We start from the raw sequence: 25,451 nt of genomic DNA on the forward strand, positions 1-25,451 counted from the left end.
AATCTGGGACACTTAATAATTACCTAACTGCGTGGCCTTGGGCAAGCCACTTAACCCCATTTGCCTTGCAAAAACCCCCCCAAAAAAGTTACCTAAATTTTATAAAGTTTATACTTTGAAAAAATAGCTTCTGGAAAGAAGGCAAAATGATTGTTTTGCAAGGTACATCATTAGTAAATGTCCTTATAATTATAACCAGCATCATATCTCAATCCTTTTATCAAAGAAAATAATATTTTTTTTCTTTTTTCTTTTTTAAAAGTTTATTTGGTATTCTATTTTTCTTCAGTTACATGTAAAACAATGTTAACATTTCCCTGCTGCCCTGCAGTGAGCAGGAAAACAAATTGATATAGGCTATAATGTACACGGTCATGGCAAAAAAACTTGCATAATGATCATGTTGTGAAATATAATATAGACCCACAAAAAAACTCTCAAGAAAATAAAGTTTTTAAAGTTATGCGAAAATTTATATGCAGACATTATTAGTTTGTTCTCTGAGGAAAAGATAACATTTTTCAACATGATTCTTTCAGAGTTATCTTATATCATTGTGCTGCTGAGAATAGCCAAGTCATTCATGGCTGATAATTATATATATATATATATATTTAGTTTGTACATAATCAGACTTACTAAAAGTCATGGCCAAAAAATAGAAACTAAACATCATCTTTCAAGAAATTATCATGGAAAGCTACCCCCAAGTTCTAGACTCAGAGGGTAAAAGACAAATTGACAGAATCAATAGATCACTTCCTGAAAGAGATCCAAAACAGAAAACTCCTAGAAATATTATTGTCAAATTCCAGAGTCCCCAGGTTAAGGAGAAATTGTTATTAATAGACAGAAAAAGCAATTCAACATTTAGGGAGCCACAGGTAGGAAAACACAGATTCAGCATAAAGTATCAGAAAGTTTGGAATATGATATTCTGGAAAGCAATCAAAAATTAACTACTTAGTTATGTGAGCATATTTTTTTCAAAGTTACTTGAAGCAAAGATCAGAGCTGAACAGAAAATTTGAGATTAAAATATCAGACTCAAGAGAAGCATAGAAACATAAATAGGAAAAGAAAATAACAAGACAATTAATGGGGCTAAACTATTCATTTTCTACATGGGAAGATGACAGTATTAACTGACAAGGACTTTCTCATTTCTTGAGATGGATAGATACATAGATACATAGATACATAGATACATAGATACATAGATAGACAGAGGGCACAGGAGTGAGTTGATTATGAATTGATGATATGTAAAAAAGTAAAATTAAAGGAGTAAAAGGTAATAGAGTGAAAGAAAGGGAAAGGAAGATGTAGAATGGGGCAAATCATCTTATGGAAAAAAGGCAAAAAAATTTTTTACAAAGAAGGGGAAGATGAGGAAGGTGAAGGAGAATGAACCTTACTGTCATCAGAATTAGCTCAAAGAAGGATGAAAATTCACAGTTAATTGGGTATAGAAATCTATAATATAGAATTCTATAATACCATATAGAAAAGTAGGCAAGGAGGAGGATAAGATAAAGTGCAGGTGATAGAAGGGAGGACAAATTTGGGATGGAGTAGTCAGTAACAAAATACTTATGAGGAAGGACAGGGTAAAAGGGAAGAGAGACAATCCAATAAACCAGAGGAGAAATAGGATGGAAGGAATACAGTTCATAATACTAAATATGAAAAAAAAACTTGAAGTAAGTTTCACTAATAAAGACCTCATTTTGTATTTTTTAGGAGACTGCAGAGGTTCCTCTGCTGTCCATCAGGCAGGACTCTGCTGTATGCCCACACTCAGATCCAGATTGCAGTCTGGACCCCATACTACCATAGTCAAGCAGGGATCCTCCTCACAGCTGCAGGGCAGAGAGGAGGACCTGTGGTCATCCACATACCAGAGCACAGGCAAAAGAACAGTCTCATAAGACCTTGGAGGAATTAAGGACCTAGCAAGGTGTCCAAAACTCCCCAAAGACTTGGAAGTGCAGTAAATCTGTCATAGGCTGTGGAAATGAATACACAACAGAAAAAGAAGAATCTGACCATAGAAAATTAGGTTGGTCCCATGGAGGATCACAATACAGACTCATAAGATATCAAAATTGAAGTTTCTGTATCCAAAACCTCCAAGAGAAATAGAAAATGGGCTCAGGCTATGGATGAGCTCAAAAAAGACTTTGAAAAGCAATTAAGGTAAAGGAAATTTGGGAGGAAAAATGAGAGTCATGCTGATAAATCAGGAAAACCAAGTCATTAGCTTGGTGAAAGAAATACAAAAAAATACTGAAGAAAATAAAATGTTAAAAACCAGTTTATGCAAAATAGAAAAAACAACACAAAAGGCAAATGAGAAGAAAGCCTTAAAAAGCAAAATTGGTCAGCTAGAAAAGGCAATTAAAAAAGCGCTCTGAAGAAAAAACTCCTTTAAATGTATAATGGAACTAAAGGAAGATGATGACTTTGCAAGAAATCAGGAAGAAATACAACTATATCAAATGATTAGAAGAAAATGTGAAATAATTCAATGGAAAAAACAACTGACCTCAAAATCAGATCCAGAATGGATAAATTAAAAATTATTGGGCTACCTGAAAATCATGACCAGGAAAAGAGCCTAGACTTCATTTTTAAAGAAATAATACAGCAAAACTTCCTGAGATCCTAGAAGCAGAAGGTTAAAAAGAAATTGAGGGAATTTATCAATCACCTTCTGAAAGAGATGGCAAAAGAAAAACTCCCAGGATTATCATAGCCAAATTCCAAAACTCCCAAGTCAAAGAGAAAACACTAAAAGCTGCCAGAAGCAAATAATTCAACTACCATGACTCTATAGTCAGGATTACACAGGATTTGGCAGTGTCTACATTAAGGGCGTGTAGAACTTGGAATATGATATTCCAGAAGGTAAACAATCTTGATTTACAACCGAGAATCAACTACCCAGAAAAACTGAATATCCTTTTTCAGGGTAAACGATGGACTTTCAAGGAAATGGGACTTTCAAGCTTTCCTATTGAAACAAACAGAGATGACCAAAAAGTTTGATCTCCAAGCATAGGTCCCAGGTGAACCATAGAAGGGGTGAATAAGACAGACTAATTATGAGGAACTTAATGATATTGAACTGTTTGCATTCCTGCATGTGAAGAAGATCCTGGTAATTCACATGAACTTTCTCATTTATAAGAAGAGCAGTTAGAAAGAGCATATGTGGACAAGGCACAAGAAGGAGCTGAATATAAAGGTATAATATAATCATAAGATGGAATCAATGGGTGATAAAGGAAAGTACTAGGAGAAAGGGAAAGGAGAGGAAGAAGGGGCAAAAATTTCACTTAAGAGTCAAGATAAAGCTTTTTCAATGGAGTGGAACAGGGGAAAGTGAGGGGGAATGAGTGAGCCTTCATTCTCATAAAAGTGGCTCAGAGAGGAAATAACATACACACTTAATAGGGTATAGAAATCTATCTTACCTTAGAGAAAAATGAGAGTAAAGGGATGGAATAAGGGGGATTGGGGGAGGGAAGTGGGGAGAAGAGAGGGAAGGTTATTTGAGAGGGTACTCAGATACAACAAACTTCTGAGCATGGAAACGGTGAAAGTAGAGAGAGAGAGAATGGAATAGATGAGAGTGGGGAGGAATAGAGTGGAGGTAAATACAGCTAGTAATAGCAACTTTAGGAAATATAGTGAAGCAAATTCTTTGGTGGACTTATGATAAAAGAATGCAACTCATCCCAGACACAGAGCTGTTTGAATCTGAACACAGACTGAAGTACACTTTTCTTTCTCTCTCACTATTCTTGAGGATTCTCTATCAATTTTGGGGGGAGAGTGGCTTATGTTCACTCTCACAACAAGATTATTGTAATAAAATAGATTAATAAACCAAAAAATATTCATGCAGAAGAACTGAGGAAGTAGCAACTGTAGGGGTGGAAAAGGGGGGGGGGGGAACAGGAAAGCTTTCTTTCCTTAAGCAAGTAGAATTTGAGGAAACTAGTTAAAAACCTAAGTGGAGCCAATAGGAATAGGCATAGGAATATTCTGTGCAAAGTTACAAAGTTATGAGAAAGTTTTGTTTTCTTTGTTTATTGGTTTTTTGCTTTTTTAGGAACTTAGAATTCAGCCATAGAAATTAGTTTGTTGAGTGGATGGAGGATAGTAATGTGAAGGTAATTTAGAATTATGATAAAACAAAAGTAAACAGTTGCCATTTGACTACTAATTATGCATTTCAAGTAAATTAAAGACCAAAAGAACTGTTCTATGCATGTCAAAATATTTATAGTATCTCTGTGTGTGTAATAGCAAAGAATTTAAAGTAATTTAAATTTAAAGCCATACCTATTAATTATGAACTAGCTAAACATTGTAAGAACAATGAGAATGAAGAATTTTTGGTAGACTAAGATTTATAAATGCTTGTAGTTATGAACTTTTAAAAAATAAAGCTATACAAATAGAAATAAATGATAATTTTAATGATTACAACATTATGAATGGAAAGAATAATAAGACAAGTCACTTTATAATTATAAAGAACAAAGTTGAGGTCTTCATTCTGCTTGTTTTTATTTTTCTCCCTTTTGTTTTTAGCACATTGTAGCATTCTTGAAAAATTGTAAATGCTTTACAGATGCTTGATTAACTGCCTGAAGAGAAGACAGGAAAATACATCTCCTTTTTTTTCCTTGTTAGAGGTAAAATACTTGGGGTATGGATGATTCCAAATACTGTCAGATTCATATGTTATTTTAGCTAGCTTTGATATGGAATTATTTCCACTTTTCATTATTTATTCTTTGTTATAAAGTTTGCTGGGAAAACATATTGTGAAATGAAGATATAAAGACCAAAATACTTGGTAATAATCATTTTAATATAAAAAAGTGGATTATGTAAACCTTTGACATTGAGCACCATTTTACTTTTCCAGTCTTATTTCACCTTCTGGCACTTGACACATCTTATATACCTAGAAACCCTGGTCCTCAAATTTGACATTCCAGCTTCTACTTTTGAAACAAATCTAAAATGTGCTTTCTTTCTTCCCTTTGCTATTTAGAAGACAGCTTTCTTCAAATTCTCACTTCCTATGTCAACTCCTATTGAAAAGATTTTATAATGTTCCAAATGTTAATACTCATGTTATAGTGTTATCTATAAATGTTGTATCTATAAATATTGTAAATTACTTGAAGAGAAGACTTCCTTTGTTTCTTGGACTTTGTATCCTTAGTTCCAGCATCCTTCCTGGTATTATAATAAACTATTTAAAATTCTTCTAAATTGAATTAAAACTGCATAGCATATAGCATTACTGGTTTTTAATTTTATTTGAAGGGGTTTATTTTGCATAAATATATCAGTTAAGATTATAATTACTTTATGTAATTGTGACATCAACTACTCTAAAACATTCCTTAAACAGATGATTCAGTCCTTTTAAAAAATTAAAGATTTGTTTTTGCTGTTTTCAGTTGTTCAATTATATCTGACTCTTCATGACTCCATGGATGCCAAGCTATCCTACCCTCCACCATTTCCCCAAACCTGTCCAAGTCCATGTTTATTGAATCCATGAAATTATTTGTCTCATCTTCTGCCATCCCTTTTTCTTTTTTCTGTCATTCTTTACCAATGTTTGGCTTTCTAGTGAATAATATGAAATGATTTCTTTCAATGTTGAATGATTTGATTTTCTTGCTTTGAAAGGGACTTAAATGTCTTTTCCAGCATCACAATTCAAAAGTGTCAAGACTTTTGAGATATTTTGAGTTGAGATATTTTTCTGGCCTAAAAAAAGCTTAGGAGGTTATATAGGAGAACTTTGTGACAGTAAAATGGAAACCTGTTCAAGAACTCACACATGTGGTAGCAGTATCTTCTGAAATTCCCAACCTGAACACAGAAATGAGTTTAGACTATTTGTCAGAAAGAGATTACGGATTACGGAAATGTATTGGGTACTGATTGACAACTATATATATATATATATATATATATATATATATATATATATATATATAGTTCTGGTTCAAAGTCAAAGTTGTAGAATGGAGAGAACTTGAATTTGTTCACAAGTGCACAGGGACTTTGACCACATTTCTAAGTCCCTTGGGAAAAAAAGAAATAAACTTTGAAATGTCACATTGGAAATACAATTAACCGACCTGCAAAATAGATTCAGGAAAGATAATTTAGCAATTAATGACTACTTAAATGATATATTGTCCAAAGAGCCTAAGAATCATATACAAGAAATCATTTAAGAAAACTACTTTAATCTCTTATATCCATAGGGTAAAATAGAAATTGAAAGATTCTACTGATTGCCTCCTGAAAAAGGTGCCCAGATAAAAACTCCCAGAAAAAATATTTAGCCAAATCTTGAGTCCTCAAGTCAAAAAGAAAATACTTCAAGCACCCAGAGGAAAACAATTCATATATCATGGGGATGCCATCAGGATCCATAAAGTTTAACAGTTTCTACATTAAAGAAGTAGAAAGCTTAGCATATGATGTTATGGAAGGCAACGGAACTAGAATTAAAATCAAGAATCACCTACCCAACCAATCTGAATATAATCCTTCTGGTGAAAAAAAAATGAGATTTAATAAAATAAATGACTTTCAAGTATCCCTGCTGAAAAGACCAGAACTGAATACAAAATGTGGCAAAGACTCAAGAGAAGCAAAAAAGATAAACATCAAAGAGTAATTATTAAGGGAATCAATAAAGTTTAACTATTTACATTCCTATATGGGAAGAAAATAAATGTAATTCCTAAGAGAATTACTATTTTTGTTCATTCAGTTAGTCATGTCCACCTCTTCATGATTCCATAGACCATAGCATTCTAAGCCCTCCTATCTTCCACTATCAGTTGAAACCTCTCTAACCTCTTTTTCATTGCTTCCATGTTGATATTTATCCATCTACTTCTTTGGATCTCCTTTTTCATTCAATCTTAGACAAGATCAAGTTCATTATTATTAGGGTGGTTAATAGGCATTAACATATAGCTAGGTCATGGATATGTGCTAATTATATTGGAATGATCTCCAAAAATTGAAGAGTTGAGAAAAAAAACAAATGCACTTGCAGAAAGGGGAAGAGAATAGTAGAATGGAGAAAATTGTCTAACATAAAAAGGTGCATAAAGGAAAGATTTTACAGTGCAAGGTAACGTAAAGGGACAGACTAATATTTGAAGCTCAATCTAATGCTTTCATCAGCACTGATTCAAAGGAGAGTGAGATAGAGACAGAGACAGAGAATGAAAGAAATAGAGAGAGAGAGACAGAGAGAGACAGACAGAAAGACAGACATGGACAGACAGACAGAGAAAGAAAGAGAGACAGAGACAGAGACAGAGAAGAGATACACACACACACACATACACACTAAGATGTTTATAGAAATGCAACTTGCCTCCTAGAAAAAAAAATAGTAGAAAAAGATAAAAGAAAGTGAAGGAGAATGATAAGGGGATGGCAAATTAAGAGAAATGGGGATTAGAAGCAAAATGGAGCTTTGGAGAGGGACAGAATAAAAACAGAAAGAGATGAAAAAAGGTAATGGAATAGAAGCAAATACAAATTTAGTCATAACTGTAAAGGTGAGTGGGATTATCTCACTCATAATATGGAAGCAGATAACACCATAAATTAAAAACCAGATTCCAACAATATCTTAATTACAAGATTCACATTTTAAAGAGAAAGACATACTCCCAGAGCTAAAACAAATGATTGTTGCACAATATAGTATGCTTCTTATGAACTAAAAAAGATAGGGTAGAAACCATAAACTCAGACAAAGCAAAAGAAAAAAAGAGATCTAATAAAAAAGCATAATCAGGGAAATTACATTTTATGAAAATGTACCATATCAAAAAATGAGGGAATAATAAATTTTTATAGCAAGTTTATCTGACTAGGCTTCATTTTTCAAAGAAATACTAACTTTAGGAATGAGTCAAATTTTCGTAATTAAGAATCATTCTTCAATTCATAAATGATCAAGAGATATAAACAGGAAAAGAAAGCAAAGTTGGTCGCCCCAGTGTGAGCCGTGCCGGGAGTCAGTCAAGCTCTGTTGGCTTCGGCCTCACCCCTGGCTCCGGCCCCGCCACACCCCCAACTCCTGTGCCCCAAGACCGGACCATGTACACTACCAAGGACGCCAAGCGGACTGGCCACACTGCCGTGGAGAACCGCGTGAAGAATAGCCAAGTGCTGGGCAGCGGCTCTACCATTGTCCATGCAGTACAGAGGAAAATGCCAAACAAGAAAACCTGAACATTGTCTGTATTCCCAGGTCCTTTCAGGCCTGGCAGGCAATTCTTCAGAATGGTTTAACCCTAAGTGACCTGGACCAACACCCAGAGCTCAATCTTGCTATTGATGGTGCTGATGAAGTAGATGCTGACCTCAATCTCATCAAAGGTGGTGGAGGCTGAATGACTCAGGAGAAGACTGTAGCTGGCTATGCCAAATATTTCATTGTTGTTGCTGATTATAGGAAGGATTCAAAAAAACCTGGGCGACCACTGGGTGAAGTGCTGAAGTCATGCACATGGTCTATGTCCCTGTGACGAGGGCCCTGTCTGGGGGTTTTGGCGGAGTGGCTAAACTGCAAATGGCTGAGTACAAGGTGGGTCCTGTGGTAATGGACAATGGCAATTTTCTGCTGGACTGGAAGTTTGACCCGGTCCATAAATGGAATGAAGTGAACACAGCCATCGAAATTGTACCAGGCATTGTGGACATGGGTCTCTTTATCTACTTGGCCGAAAGAGTCTACTTTGGCATGGAAAGTAATTTGGTCATCATAAGGGAGAGGCTGTGTCATTGACTGAGACCCACTGGTCACTTAAGCAGAGAAACCTGAGAGCCTTTTCCTTAATATATTTGCCCCAGGACGGCTGGTCAGAGTATGGTGGGAAAACTACTAAAATATTGTTAAATGTCCCTGTTCTTTTTTAAGGAAATAGAGAAATATATATATAAATATACTCACTTTTTGAGTTATCAGGTTTTTTTTTTTTCTGGTCTTTGTTTGAACTCCACAATTCTTTCTCTGGATACAGATGGTATTCTCCATTGCAGACAGCCCAAAATTGTCCCTGATTGTTGCACTGATGGAATGAATGAGTCAATCAAGGTTGATCATTGCCCCCTTGTTGCTGTTAGGGTGTACAGTGTTTTTCTGGTTCTGCTCTTCACATTCAGCATCAGTTCATGCAAATCCCTCCAGGTTTCCCTGAATTCCCATCCCTCCTTTTTTCTAATAGAACAATAGTGTTCCATGACATACATATACCACAATTGCTAAGCCATTCTCCAATTGAAGGACATTTATTTCATTTCCAAGTCTTTACCACCACAAACAGGACTGCTATGAATTTTTTTGTACAAGTAATGTTTTTACCCATTTTCATCATCTCTTCAGGGTATAGACCCTGTAGTGGTACTGCTGGATCAAAGGGTATACACACTTTTGTTGCCCTTTGGGCATAATATACTCACTTTTTAAAAGAAATAAAAAACTTGATTTCATGTTTTATGTGAAATACTACCCCCAAAATATAGTTTTGTTGAGTCCTTGACTTGAGGCTTCTAGTTTCTTATTATTATTCAGTGTTTGGTTTTCTGGAAAATTCCAAAATGCCAGCCACTGATGCCAGCCCAGATGCCTTACAGGACCCATTGATGATTTTTATGCCTCCATTCTTGATTTGTTGGTTTATGTTTGAGTTCACATTTTCATAGCTCACAGTACAGAGTCACATATTTACATCTAGTGTGTGTGGGTGAGCTGGGCAACACCTTTGATAGTGACCTTCACGAGCATGTTGTTTTGACCTGGGCCACAGTGCTTTTCAGCTGAGGTCAGGCCCACTCACCCAAATGGGGAAGCCCATGAACCTTGGCCTCACTGCCAGGGAGGACATTGCCAGTATATCCCTAGTCCTGCTGGGAGAGACCTCTCATCAGGAGGATTTGTTTTTGTTGTTGACCTTTTTTGGATTCTTTGTTTGCCTTTCTCCCCTAGGTTCTGTCACTTGCACAGTTGTACATCAGATATCTCCTCTTTGCATTATGCATGTATTGAAATAAAACAACTCCATGCCACTTCAAAAAAAGTTATCTAAAGTCTTAAAAAATGCTCTACTCTAAATCATGAAAAAAATTTGTCTCATATTTTCTCACTTGATACCTATTGTAAATGAGAAAACCCAGAAAGTATGAAGTGAAAAAGGTATACTAATGCATTGCTGGTGGAGCAGGAGATTGGTTCAACTATTCTGGAGAACAATTAAGAACTAGGCCCAGAGAAGTATGAAAATCTGCATTCTCTAATAGTGTAATTCCCCTCCTAGTGTGTCATTGCAAGTGAGATCAAGAAAAAAAGGGATAGAATCAATGAGTAAAAAATAAACTATAGCAACTCTTTTTTTGCAATAAGAAAGAATTGGAAATTGAAGGTATACTCATCAATTTGTATCATATGATTGTGACTGAGTACTATGGTACTATGTAAAATAATGAGGGGGTGGTTTTAGAAAAACTAGCGAGGCTTTCATTTACTGATATAAAGAGAAGGGAGAACTAGGAGATTATTGTGCATAGTAATAGCAATAGTGCAATTATGATCACCTATCACCTCACTTAGCTACTCTGATGAATCCAAATGCAAGATAATTTCAAAATACTCTTGAAGGAAAAAAAATTATCCTTCTCCAGGGAGAGAACTGATAAATTCTGAGTGAGAATTAAATAAGAATTTTCTCACTTTATTTTTTCATGATTTTTAGTATCTAAATATGGAGATATGTTTTGCACAATTTCACTTGCACATTATATTTTACTTACTTTTCTCAGTGGGTAGAGGAGGGGTGGGATGAAAGTAGATAATTTGGAGCTCAAATTTTTAAAAGGAAATAATGTTTAAAATTAAATAATATTTTTAAAAGAGGTTTGGAACTTTCTAAGTTGGCCTGCAGAACCCCTTCATAAGAAAGTCAACAGGGTTGCAATAGTTTGACAAATTTGTGACCTAATTTGAAGTTCTGAGCTTGAGGGTAAAGGATTTTATTATATACTAGTTTAATTTTTTAATACTTCCACTTTTTTTGTTTTTTACTAATCATTTTTGCAAGGTTTTGAGTTTTACATTTTTCTTCCTCCCATCCTTCCTTCCTCCCCTCCCCTCCCGACATAAAGCAATCAGAAATAGTTTCTACATTTATAATCAGGCTAAACCATATATTCATATTGATCACATTGTGAGAGAAGAATCAAATCCAAATGGAAGAAAACATTAGAGAGAGAAAATGGTGTAATACACAAGACAGCTTTTAAAGATTGAAAACTTTGGCTTTCATTTAAATTACACAATTTCTTCCCTGGATATGGAAGGTATTTTCCCTCATAAGTCTTTTAAAATTGTTTTTGATTATTTTACTAATAAAATGAAGAAGTCCATTGGAGTTGATCATCATTTTCCTTTCTAGTCATTTAATGAATTCTTTAGGCAATTTATTACCTCAAAGTTGTTGCATTTTTCTAATCAATAATGATTTAAAGCATTGTTTCATATGACTATAGATATCTTTCATTTCTTCCTCTGAGAATTGCCTTTCCATATCCTTTGATTATTTATCAATTGGGGAATGCCTTTTTTTTTTATAAATTTGTTTCAGTTCTCTATATATTTTAGAAATGAGTCCTTTGTCAGAAACACTAATTATAAAACATGTTTCCCAAGTTATTACATTCCTTTTATTCTTGCCTGCTGTGGTTTTGTATGCATGAAACCTTTTTAATTTAATACAATCAAAATTATCCAATTTGCTTTTGGAAAATGTTCTCTATCTCTTCTTTGGTCATAAACTGCTCCTATTTCCATAGATCTGATAGGCAAACTATTCATTGTACTCCTAAGTGGCTTATAATATTCCTTTTTATGCATAAATCCTGAACCCACTTAGATCTTATCTTGATTGAGTGTGAGATTTTGCTATATGCCTAGTTTTCTGCCATACTATCTTCTAGTTTTCCCAGCACTTTTTAATTGAATAGTGAGTTCTTATACCATTAGAATATTTGGGTTTAGCAAACAGTGGATTGCCAGAGGCATTTGCTTCTGTTTGTTTTGCACCTAATTTATTCTCTTGATCCATCACACTATTTCTTAGCCAGTACCAAACAGTTTTGAAGACTAATGCTTTATGATATTATTCTAGATCTTGTATGGTTAGGCCACCTCCCTTTGCATTTTTTTCATTAATTTCCCTTGATATTCTTAAACTTTTGTTCCCACATATGAATTTAGTTACTATTTTTTATAGTTCATTGAAATAATATTTTTGAAGTTTGATTATTATGGCAATGAATGAGCAATTTATTTAAGTACAATTGTCATTTTTATTATATTAGCTTGGCCTACCATGACCAATTGCATTTGTCCAGTTATTCAGATCTGATATGTGTATTTTAGAGTTGTTTTCATGTAGCTTGTGAGTCTGCCTTGGCAACTAGACTACCAAGTATTTTATGTTATCTGCATTATTTTAAATGGGATTTCTCTTTCTATCTCTTCCTGTTACATTTTGTTAGATATGTATAGAAATGCTGAGCATTTGTATGAGCTTATTTTATATCCTATGATTTTGCTAAAGTTGCTAATTGCTTCTAGTAGTTTTTTAAATGATTTTCTAGGATTCTAAAGTTATGCCATCATATCAACTGCAAAGAATGATAGTTTTGTTTCTTCATTACCAATTCCAATTCCTTCAATTTCTTTTTTCTCTATTATTGCTAAAGCTAAAATTCTAATACAAGATTGAATAATAGTGGTGATAATGGGCATTGTTGTTTTACCCCAATCTTATTAGAAATGTTTCTAACTTATCCACATTACATATAATGCTTGTTGATGGTTCTAGCTAGATACTGCTTAGCATTTTAAGGAACATTCCATTTATTCCTATGCTCTCCAGTGTTTTTAATAGGAATGGGTGTTGTATTTTGTCAAAAGCTTTTTCAGCATCTATTAAGATAATCTGATCTCCGTTAAGATTGTTATTGATATGATCAATTATGCTGATGGTTTTGCTAATATTGAACCAATTCTGCATTCCTGGTATGAATTCTGCTTGATCATAGTGAATTAATCTACTGACAACTTGCTGTAATCACTTTGTTAATATTTTATTTAAATTTTTTCTTCCATATTCATTAGGAAAATTGATCTATAAGTTTTCCCTGCTTTGACTCTTTCTGGTTTAGATTTCAGCACCATATTGTGTCACAGTAGGAATTTGCCAGAACTCCTTCATCTATTTTTTCAAATAGTTTACATTGAAATAGAATTAATTGCTCCTTGAATGTTTGGTAGAAATAATATTTGTTGTTTTCTTTATTTTGTTTTTGTAAGTCCTCTTGACTCCAGGCCACTACTCTATTCACTGAACCTCCTAGCTGTCCCAGAAATCATTTTTGAATCCATCTGGTTATGGAGATTTTTTTCCTTAGGGAGTTCATTGATGTCTTGTTCACTTTCTTTTTCAGAGATGGGCATATTTAAGCATTTAATTACCTCTGCTTTTAACCTGGGAAGTTTATATTTTTGTAAATATTCATCCATTTCACTTAGATTGTTAAATTTATTTGCATACAGTTGGGCAAAATAGTTTTGAATTACTTTAAATTCTTCCTCTTTGCTGATAAATTCAACTTTTCCACTTTTGATACTGGTTATTTAGTTTTCTTCTTTCTTTTTGTTAACCAAATTTACCAAAGTTTATATATCTTTTTTTTAAATAAACCAACTCATAATTTTATGTATTAGTTTAATAGTGTTCTTGTCTTTGATTTTTTTCATTTCACCTTTAATTTTCAGAATTCCTTAGTGTTGAATTGGAGATTTTAAATTTGCTCTTTCTCTAGCTTTTTTTAATTTCATGCTCAGTTCATTGATCTCCTCTTTCTCTATTTTACTCAAGTAAGCATCTAGAGATATAACATTTCCCCTACTAACTACTTTGACTGTAACCCAAAGTTTTGGTATGTTGTCTCATTATTGTCATTGTCTTGGATGAAATTATTATTTCTTTCTATGATTTGTTGTTGGATCCACTCATTCCTTAAAATTAGATTATTTAGTTTCCAATTAGTTTTAGTTCTATCTCTCCATGGCTTTATTATTGCATGTGATTTTTACTACATTATGATCTGAAAAGAATGAATTTCATATTTCTGTCTTTCTGCATTTGATTATGAGACTTTATGTCCTAATACATGTTCATTTTTTTGTGTAGCTACCATGTACCACAGAAGAAAGGTATATTCCTTTCTATCTCCAGTCAGTTTTCTCTAGAGGTCTGGCATATCTAAATGTCCTAATATTCTTTTCACCTCCTTAACTTCCTTCTTGTTTATTTTATGGTTAGATTTATCTAATTCTGATAGAGGGAGATTGAGGTCCCTCAACAGTATAGTTTTTCTGTCTATGTATTTCCATAACTCATTTTGCTTCTCCTCTAAGAATTTGGATGCTATAGGGCTTGGAGAATATATGCTTAGTATTGAAATTTCTTCATTATCTGTCTTTGAGGAGGATATTGTCTTTCCTTAATCCTTTTAATGAGATCTATTTTTGCAACTGCTTTGTCTGAGATAAGTATTGTTACCCCTGCTCTTTTTCACTTCAGCTAAAGCATAATGTATGTATCTCTCTGCTTGAAATCTGTTTCTTGAAAGCAGTATATTGAAAATTCTGATTTTTAATCCACTCTACTATTCACTTCCTTTTTATAAAGTTCATCCCATTCTCATTCACAGATATACATACTCTTTTATTATCTTTCATGTTATTTGCCCTCAGTTTGTATTTTCCCCATCCTTTCACCTTATCCCTCCTCTTCTGTGTTTTGTTTCTGTTCCCCACTTCTATCAACCACCCTTCCTTTTCTTTCTCCTATTCCTTTTTCAGTTCTTCTTTCCCTCCTGTCTATCAGTTCCTGCTTTCCTCCCCATCCCCTTTCACTCCTAATACTTGAAAGGAAAGATAAATTTCTAAATTCAATTGAGTGTGTATGTTAATCCTTCTATGTGTCATATGTGATGTGAAAGCCATCTATTTCATTAAAAATTCATCTTTTCCCCCTGTGTTGCTATATAATTGATTCTTGGTTGTAATCTATGTTCCCTTATTCTCCAGAATATCATATTCCAGGTCTTTTGATCATTTAATGTTGCTGTACCTAGGTCCTCTATAATCTTGATTTGGGGGCAGATAAGTGGCACAGTATATAGAACACTGTCCCTGGAGTCAGGAGGACTGGCATTCAAAAGAGACTTCAGATACTTACTAGTTGTGTGGCCTGAGACAAGTCACTTAAACCTGATTGCCTCGCATTCAGAGCCATTTCCAGTCATCCTGATTCATATCTGGTCATTGGATCCAGATGACTCTGGAGGAGAAAGTGAGGCTGGTGACTTAGCACAACACTCCCTTACTCTCATGCAATTCATGTGCTTTTCATGGTATCACCTCTCTGATGTCATAGTCTTCTTTGAGAATGAAGGGCAAACATCATCATCAATCCTGACTATAGTTCCTTCTTTCTGGCTACTTGCAGCATTTTCTCCTTGATCTGATAATTCTGGAGTTTGGTCACAAAATTACCTTAATGTTTTCATTTTGGGATCTTTTTTGGGAAGTGATTAATGGATTCTTTCAATGACTATTTTACCCTCTGGTTCCAGGATATGACAATAGTTATCCTTGGGTATATCATGAAGAATGGAGTCCAGGATTTTTTTTTTTGATCAAGGTTTTCAAGTAGTCCTCTGATTCTTAAATTATCTTTCCTGGACCTATTTTCTGGATCAGTTGTTTTACCTTTGAAGTATTTCACATACTTTCTTCTTTTTTTAAATTTTGTTTAAAAAATTCTTGTTGTCTCAGGAAGTCATTAGCTTCCATTAGTGTCATTCTATTTTTCATTGAGTTATTTTCTCCATTTAGTTTTTGTATCTTCTTTCACATTCCAACAATTCTATTTTTAAAGGAGTTGTTATCTTTTTCCATTTACCCAATTATGTTTTTGAGGGAATTATTTGTTTAATTGTATTTTTTAAATTTATTTTTCTTAAATTTTATTTTCATCCATATGCAAATGTATTTTTTAAGTTACAAAGTTTACTTCCACCCTCCCTTCCCACTCTCACCCCCTAGTGGTGAACAGTCAGATTAGCATTGTGCATGCATATTTTGATAAACATGTTTACAGATTAGTTATTTTTGATATGAGGAATTGGAATTAAGGGAAAGAACAACATAAGAGATAATTATTATAAAGTGTTCATCAGTATCTGAAGGGTATTTTTGGTGTGTCTGTATTTTCTTTTGTTTTGTTTTTCTTCCCCTGAATGGGGGGATAATATCTGAACTGCTGAGAAGAGCTGCTTCCATCAACGTTGTTCATCTCACAATATTGTTGTTGATGTGTATATTGTTCTCTAGATTCTACTCCCTTTCCTCAAAATCAGATCCTGTAAGTCATTCCATGTCTCTCTAGAGTTCTACCATTTATGGTTTCTTATAGAACAATAGTATTCCATAGGGTTCATATACCATAATTTGTTTGGCCATTCCCCAATTGATAGGCATCCACTCAATTTTCAATTCTTTGTCACTACAAAAAAAGGCAGCTATGAATATTTTGGAAGATGTAGGACTTTTCTCTTTTTTATAATTTCTTCTGGATATAGATCTAGAATTAGATTTGCTGGATCAAAGGGCATGAACAGTTTCATTGCTCTTTGGTCATAGTTCCATATTGCTCTCCAGAAAGGTTTGCTCATTCACAACTTTACCAATAATGCTTCATTGACCCAATCCTCCCACAATCTCTCCAATATTGATCATTTTCCCTTTTTTTTCCTAATCTTGGCCCATCTGATAGGCATGAGATGTTATCTCATTGCTGTTTTAATTTGTGTTTTTCTAATAAATAATGATTTGGAGTATTTTTAATATGATTATGCTTTCACTGTTTATCAATCAGTGAATGACTTGTGACCTTATAAATTTGATGCAATTCTCTATACATTTTAGAAATGTGACCTTTATCAGAATTCCTAGTTGTGAAGCTTGTTCCCCAATTTTCTACTTTTCTTTTAATTTTGACAGCATTGATTTTATTAGTGCAAAATTTTTTAAATTTGATATAGTCAAAATCATTCATTTTACAGTTTGTAATGTACTCTAATTCTTGTTTGGTCATAAATTTATCCCCTTTCCATATATCTGATAGATAAAGTATTTCTTGTCTATTAATTCATCTACAGTGTTGCTCTTTAGGTCTAAAAGTAATTGTATTTTTAAGAGATTTGCTTTCTTCTGTCATTTTTTTTTGTTGCAAGATGTTAATTTTCTCTGCATGATGATAATTTTCTCTTGCATTTCATTTCCCAATTTTTGCATTTGAGTTTTAAACTCTTTATGATCTATTCTAGTAAGTTCTTTTTTTTTTCTGGGTGGAGACCAATTCATATTCTCTACCCATTCAGACCTCCTTTTTAGAACTAGTATCCCTATCTCCTATTAACATTCAACAGACGATGCTTTGTGCTGGTCTTTCTTCATTATGGCATGCTATCTTTCCCTAGGGTCTTGTGTTGGGAGAGAGGCTTGATCACAAACCTTTAGTATTGAAAACCCTAGACCTAGGACCTCCACAAAGTTACTCAGTGGACCAACCAGTCAGGATTGACAGAAATTTTCTCTGAATTGTCTGTGTTGTGGTGTTAGTCACCTGTATGCCTGGGACTGGATATGTGCTGTTTCCACACAATCCAGTCTCTGGACTAGGTCATCAGGGCTGGAAATACCAGAGGTTCTCTCTGTTTAGTCAGCAGTGGGAAAAGCACTGCCCATAGTGTGAATAGTGTGAACACCTGGAGTTGTTTCTGTTTGTACTAGGGAAAAGTCAGACCTCCCACAAGAATGCCAGGGTCTCATGATTCAGGTTGTCTAGATCAACCACAATGACCAAAAGGGTGTCCTGAGCAACCATGTTGGAGTTCCCCCAGTCCTCTTACCTCACACTCCACCAAGGTTTCCACTCCCACAGTCAAGTATTTCAGAGTTACCCTGCCACCCATGGACTGGGGTTCTGCTCTCCAGCAAAGACCGATGACAGATCTTGTTAGAAGACATTCCTCTCTGTTTTTTCAAGGTTTTGTGGTTCCAAAAGGCTTGATTCTTATCAGTTCTGAGAGAAAACCAGAAGAACTTAAAACATTGCCTGACTTCTCTCCTCCTTGGCCAGAAGGAAGGTTCAAGGTTTTTAAAACTTAATTATGATGAACAGCTAGCAACCTGTACTGATATTCTCATTTTGTTTACCAAAGGAGAGATAAGGTTACTATCTATAATTTTCTTAAAGTTATCACTAATAGTATCCTGAATTATCATGGAATTAAAGTGCTTTTTCTTCCTTTGTAATTTATGGTTTTCTTTTCCAAATAGTCTATATATTTACAGAAAATCTCAAACTATAAGCACATATATAAATTAGTTTATTTATAGACTAATCAGTGTTCCTGAAGCATAAGAAATATTTGTTGAATTAGAGAAATATGGGAAGATGTGTGTGAACAAATACAGAGCATAATAAGTCAACCCAGGACTATTACATTCACAGTTGCTAAAATAAAGCAAATGAAAATAATGGTCAAAAGCATCCAAAGGCCAAATGATTTATCTCTGCCTTAGAAAACAGAAAATAAAACATAATAGTGTGAAATGGAGATTACACAATTTACTATAACCACTTAACAGACTGTTTTTGTTTAACAACAGATATAAAAGGTTCAGTGAGGTGGATGGATCTAGTGTGTATTGGGAAATGTCTTTGGTATACAAATAAAACTCATAAGTAGCACACATAAGAAGAAATTCTGATAGTCAAGACATACAGGAAATTATAGCAAATACCTATTAATTCCAATAATAATTTATTAATATACATAATAACCTATTACAACACAAATCTATTACAAATTGCGATTATTAATCCATTACAAATAATAATCTATAAAAGCCCAAAATTTTTAAGTAGTCAAATGATCTAAGCAAACAGTTTTCAACAAAAGAAATGCAAATCACAAACAACTAAAGAAAAAAACGTTTCTTGTCACTAATAAGAGATATAAAAATTAAAACAACTCTAAGGATTCACTTCTTAATCATCTGATTGGTAAAGATGATAATAAAAGATAGAAATAGCAAATATCGGCCTGGTATTTAGAATATGGGCAAATTATTGGTGAAGCTATTAACTGGTGAAACTATACATACATACACATACATACCTACTCACCTAGCTGTTTAAAGCAGAATTTTTTAATGACAACAAAAGGACAATATAAAATGGGTATTCAAAAAGAGGTAAATAGCTGAAGAAATTATGGTATATGAAGATAATGGAATACAATAAGATCTTTAAAAATCATGAATATGAAGGATTCAGATCAACTTGGGAAAATTTCATGTTTTGATACAAAAGGAACAAAAGTAGAACCAAAACCAATTGTGTACAATAAATATAATAATATAAAGAATAATAATATTAAAGGACATCAAAATAATGCTGTTATGAGATGACTAATATTGCTTTATAGCACTGATGATATTAAATGCTTCCTTCTTCACAGAAGAAAAGATTATATGTGTAGAATAGTGAATGAAAGCATTGTTGATATGACTTTTCAATTAACATTTCATCACTGGTTAAATATCTAAAAAGTTGATGTCATGCCTTGAATCTTTAAAATGTCAGCAGAATAATAGATTTGGTCTAAGGTGGTAATAGATCATATAAATAGAGTCAATAGATTTCTGTTTTTAAGAATTTAGGACTGCTGGGGTGGCTAGGTGGCATAGTGGATAAAGCACTGGCTTTGGAGTCAGGAGTACCCAGATTCAAATCTGGTCTCAGACACTTAATAATTACCTAGTTGTGTGGCCCTGGGCAAGCCACTTAACCCCATTTGCCTTGCAAAAACCTAAAAAAAAAATTTAGGACTGCCTTGACCCAAAAACAAATTGATTTCTCTCCTACTAATAGATTTCAACTTAGAAGTTGGTGCAGAAGGTACAATTCTACTGCCAACTATTTAGGGGGACACTGATAGCCTAATTATAGAAATTCCAAGGGAAAAACTCTCTTGGAAGTATTAGCAAGGATACAGGGAAAGTGCACTCTTCTTTATGGTTTTGCTCACTATTGGTGGGGAGATCTTTAGCTTGCAGCATTCTTCTCCTCTTCCATTTATCTTTTGCTCTCCTTTATTAGACAGAAGATTGTGAAGAGAAATCTATACATGAAGAGGACTATATCATCTTATCTTAAAGTCAGATGACCTAAGGTAAAGAAAAATAACTAATTCCCATGTTGTTTATAAGCATTCTTTATGTCTCTGACTATACTAAAGTTAATATTAAATATTGTTTCCAATTTATTAGCCATTTTCATTACATTTACATGTTTGTACAGGTATAAAATTTTAATCAAAAATATATCTTCTTCCATGTTCGCATGAAATATCACTTTCTTTTATGTAAAATTGTCTTTATTTTAAGAGGGATTCAAGGAAGACATCAACTTGAAATATATTTTGCATAAAGAGTTATAGATTTGAAAAAGGCAACAAGTTATACCACCATGAAGTAATCAACTAAATTTTGTATGAAAATAGCTCAAAAAATTTTAAAGTGCTGTGCTATTATCACCTTTTAATTTCTTATACCATGTAGGATGTAGGATCATCATCATCTACATTTTCATATTCATCATTATCATTATTTCATAAAGAAATTATTCAAAATAGTGAATACTGAGCCAACCTTGAGAGCAGGATAGAGTTTTGTCTCCTCCTTCCCTATTCTAATTCCTTCACTTTCCTTTTCTTCTCTTATTGCTGAGGCTAACATTTTGAATACGATATTGAATAGTAGTGATAATAATGGGCATCCTTGTTTCACCTCTGATCTTATAGGGAATGTCTCAAGTCTATTGCCATTGCACATAATGCTTGTTGATGGTTTCAGATAGATACTTCTTATTATTCTAGGGAACAAACCATTTATTCCTATGCTCCCTAGTGTTTTTATTAGGAATGGGTGCTGTATTTCCTCCAAAACTTTTTCAGCATCTATTAATATGATCATATGATTTCTGATAGTTATGTAATTGATATGATTATTTATACTAACAGTTTTCCTAATATTGAACCAACTCTGCATTCCTGGGATAAATCCTACTTGATCATAATGTATTAACCTAGTGAGAACTTGTAATCATATTGCTAAGATTTTATTAATGATTTTTGTATCTATATTCATCAGGGAGATAGGTCTATAAATTTCTTTGTGTTTTTCAACTGGTTTAGGTATCAGCAGGAAATTGTTGTCATAGCAAGAGTTAGATAGAGTTCTGTCTTCACCTATTTTTCCAAAGACTTTATATAGAATTGGAACCAATTGTTACTTAAATGTTTGATAGAATTCACATGTGAATACATCTGGACCTGGAGATTATTTCTTAGGGAGTTCAATAATGGCTTATTCAATTTCTTTTTCTGAGGTAGGATTATTTAGGTTTTTAATTTCCTCTTTATTTAATCTGGGCAAAATATTTTTGAATATATTAAACCATTTTACTTAGATTGTCAAATTTATTGGCATATAGTTGGGCAATATAATTCTGAATTATCACTTTAATCTCTTCCTCATTGGTGGTGAGTTCACCTTTTTCATTTATGAAACTAACAATTTGGTTTTCTTCTTTCTTTTTTTTAAATCAAATTGACTGGAGGTTTATCAATTTCATTGGTTTTTTTATACAACGAGATCTTGGGTTTATTTATTAGTTCAATAGCTTTCTTCCTTTCAATTTTATTATTTTCTATTTTAATTTTTGGAATTTCTAATTTGGTATTTAATTGGGGCTTTTTCACTTGTTCTTTCTCTATTATTTAGTTGCATATTTAGTTCATTGATTTCTTCTTTCCCTAATTTATTCATGTAAGCATTTCAATATATAACATATCCCCTGACAGCAGCCTTGAGTGTATCCTATAGGTTTTGGTATGTTATAAAATTATTGTCATTATCTAGGATGAAATAATTAATACTTTCTTTAATTTGTTGCTTGAGCCACTCATTCTTTAAAATGAGATTATTTAGTTTCCAATTCATTTGGGTGTATATCTCCCTGGCCCAGTATTACATATGATTTTTATTGCTTTAAGATCTGAGAAAGATATATTCATTATTTCTGTCTTTCTGAAATTGATCATTGGGTTTTTATGTCCTAGTACATGGTCAAGTTTTGTGTAAGTGCCATGTCCTGCACTAAAAAAGTATATTCCTTTCTACCATCATTCAATTTTCTCCATAGGTCTATCATATCTTTGTTTTCTAACACTCTATTTATCTCCTTAACTTGCTTCTTTTTTATTTTATGATTTGATTTTTCTAAACCTGAAAGTGGGAGGTATAGGTCTTCCACTAGTAGAGTTTTGCTGTCTATGTCTTCCTGTAGCTTTTTCAAATTCTCCTCTAAGAATTTGGATGCTCTCCCATTGGGTGCATACATATTTTGTATTGAAATAACTTTATTGTCTAGGGTAACTTTTAGGAGTATATAGTTTCCTTCCTTATCTCCTTTAACACTATCTATTTTTGCAGCTGCTTTATCTAAGATAAGGATTGCTATCCCTGCTTTTTTCGCTTCAGCTGAAGCAAAATATATTTTGATCCAACCTTTTACCTTTACTCTATTTGTATGTCTCTGTTTCACATGAGTTTCTTGTAAGCAGCATATTGCAGGATTCTGATTTTTAATCCAGTCGGCTATTCACTTATGTTTTAAGGAAGAGTTCACCACATTTACATTCAAAGTTATAATTATAAACTCTTTATTCCCCCCCCATGCTATCTTCCTTCTGTTTCCATTTTCCTCTTTTTTCCCTTTTATCCACATTCTCCAGTGTTTTGTTTCTGAATACCGCCTTCTTCAGTTTTTTTGCCCTCTTATATCAACCCCTCCACCTTTTTACCCTTTTCCTTATTCCCTTCTTTCCTTCCTTCTGTAAACTCCCCTTTTTCTCCCCCTCCCTGTCCCCCTCCCCTTTTCCCCATTTAATTCTTGAAATGTAAGATAAATTTCTTGACTAAGAGTGTCTAAGTTAACTTTAAACCAAGTCTGATGAGATGAAGATTCAAGTGGTTCTCACCTGCTCCTTTCTTCCCCTCAATTACAATAGATCTTTTGTATCTCTTGATGTAATAAGATTTATCCCATTCAGTCTCCTTCCATCTTCCCTTCTCTTTACTGTCCTGCTTTTTAAGGAGGCATTGTTTTTAAAACATTCTATCTGAATCACAGAAAACTTATGAGTGTCCATACTTCTGGCTATGTATATTCTCTCTAATAGAGTTACAATTCTCAAGAGTTACGAGACTCTTTCTCCCAAGTGGGTATACCACCAATTTCATCTTATTGGATAGCAGCTTTTTTTTTTACCTTTTCATGTGTCTCTTGAGCCTCCTGTTTGATGTCTAAATTTTCTATTTAGCTCTGGTCTTTTCATCATGAAATCTTGGAAGTCTCCCATTTCATTAAATGTCCATCTTTTTCCCTGGAGGAGAAGGCTCAGCTTTTCTGGGTAGTGGATTCTTGCCAAGCTGCCTTACTCTTCAGCATATCTCATTCCAGGCCCTTAGGTCCCTTAATGTTGTTGCAATCAGGTTCTGTGTAATCCTTACTGTGGCACCTTGGTATTTAAATTTTCCCTTTATTTCTGCTTGTAGGATTTTTTTTTCTTTATCTGATAGTTCTGGAATTTGGCCATAACATTTCTTGGTATTTTCAGTTTAGGATCTCTTTCTGGAGGGGATCAATGTATTCTTTCAATAACTATTCTCCGTTCTGTTTCCAAAATATCAGGGCAATTTTATTTGTCACTAAATCCTGTAATATTAAGTCCAGGCTTTTTTTTCTCTTCAATGTTTTTAGGAAGGCCGATAATTATCAGATTCTCCCATATCGATTGATACTGGAGGTCAGTGGTTTTACATTTTTTTCTATTTTTTCAATCTTTTGGTTTTGTTTAACACAATCTTGCTGTCTCATGAATTCATTAGTTTCTGCTGATTCCATTCTTTTTTTAGAGAAGATCTTTCTTCATTTATCTTTTACAACTCCTTTTCCAGTTTGTCCATTCTGTTTCTGAAGTACTTTTCATATTGCCCAAGTGTAGTTTTGAGAGAATATTTTCTTTTTGCTTTTGCCCATCTGAAGATATGAGAGAGTTATTCTCATTTTATATTTGTCAAATTGTATTTTCCAAGGATTCATTTTTTTTGTTGCATGCTGTTAATTTTCTCTTGCAATGTATTAATTTTCCCTTGAATTGCTTTTCCCAATTTTTCCAATTGAATTTTAAACTCCTTCCTGATTTGTTCAAGGAAGTCTTTCTGGCCTGGAGACCAATTCATATTCCCCTCAGCAGTGCTAGATCTCTTTGGGTTAGAATTTTTCTCTTCTAAGTAGTTCTCCCTTTTCTCTGGTCTTTTTTCATCTTGTGTTGTGGGGGGAGGCTGGCTCTCAGAGGTTTGCTTTTGAAGATCCCAGAGGCTTTGTTCACTTGGCTTAGTAATTCCAAGGTCCAGTCAGTAGGGGACGCTGCTTGCTTTCTCTGGAGTGTTTGAGGTTCTCAACATCAGGGTCTGAGTTGATCTTGAGCACTGGGCTGGGCCCTGGGATATGGAGTAAATCTCTTTCCATTGAGTGAACTCTATTGCCCTGGGGGGGGGGGGGCGGATTTTTTAATGTTTGTTCTGGGCAAAGGGCTCTGCTGAAAGTATGGAGCTCAGGTCCTCAGCCCAGCTGGTTGTTCTGCAGGTGTGCTCTGAGACTCTGTGCTGGAACTCACCCTCCCATAGCTCATCTCCCCCCACCAAAGACTCTACATCTAAAGTTGGATCTTGCATTTGCCACTCACCAAAGTCTCTATGACTGAGGCTGGCCCTCTGTCTTCCCCCAACTGTTGTCCCTATGCTGATCCTCTGCTCTCATCTCCTGGTCCACTCATGTTCCCCCTGAGACAGACCTTCTTTGGAGGTGTTCTCCTAACTTCTCTTTCTGGGTTTTGTTGATCGAGTTTCTGTTAAGAGTATTCTCTCATGTTATTTTTAAGCAGAAAGAGAAGTGCTTATCACAGTGTCTGTCTTCACTCTCTGTCATCTTGGCTGGAAGTCTCCAAATAAAATATTTCTATAAAAACTGTTTGTCTTTCTATGCTACTGAAATTTGCATTGTTTATGAGTATATTCTATTAGAATCATCTTGAAG

At 34.0% G+C, this 25,451-nt stretch overlaps 1 pseudogene; it reads left to right on the forward strand.

Annotated features, from left to right (window-relative positions):
• Nucleotides 1-8,128: 8,128 nt before the first annotated feature.
• LOC141494861 (ribose-5-phosphate isomerase pseudogene) lies at nt 8,129-8,869 on the forward strand (annotated as a pseudogene).
• Nucleotides 8,870-25,451: the final 16,582 nt, after the last annotated feature.

This window comes from Macrotis lagotis, chromosome 8, assembly GCF_037893015.1.
Source record: "Macrotis lagotis isolate mMagLag1 chromosome 8, bilby.v1.9.chrom.fasta, whole genome shotgun sequence".
NCBI classification, from domain to species: domain Eukaryota; kingdom Metazoa; phylum Chordata; class Mammalia; order Peramelemorphia; family Peramelidae; genus Macrotis; species Macrotis lagotis.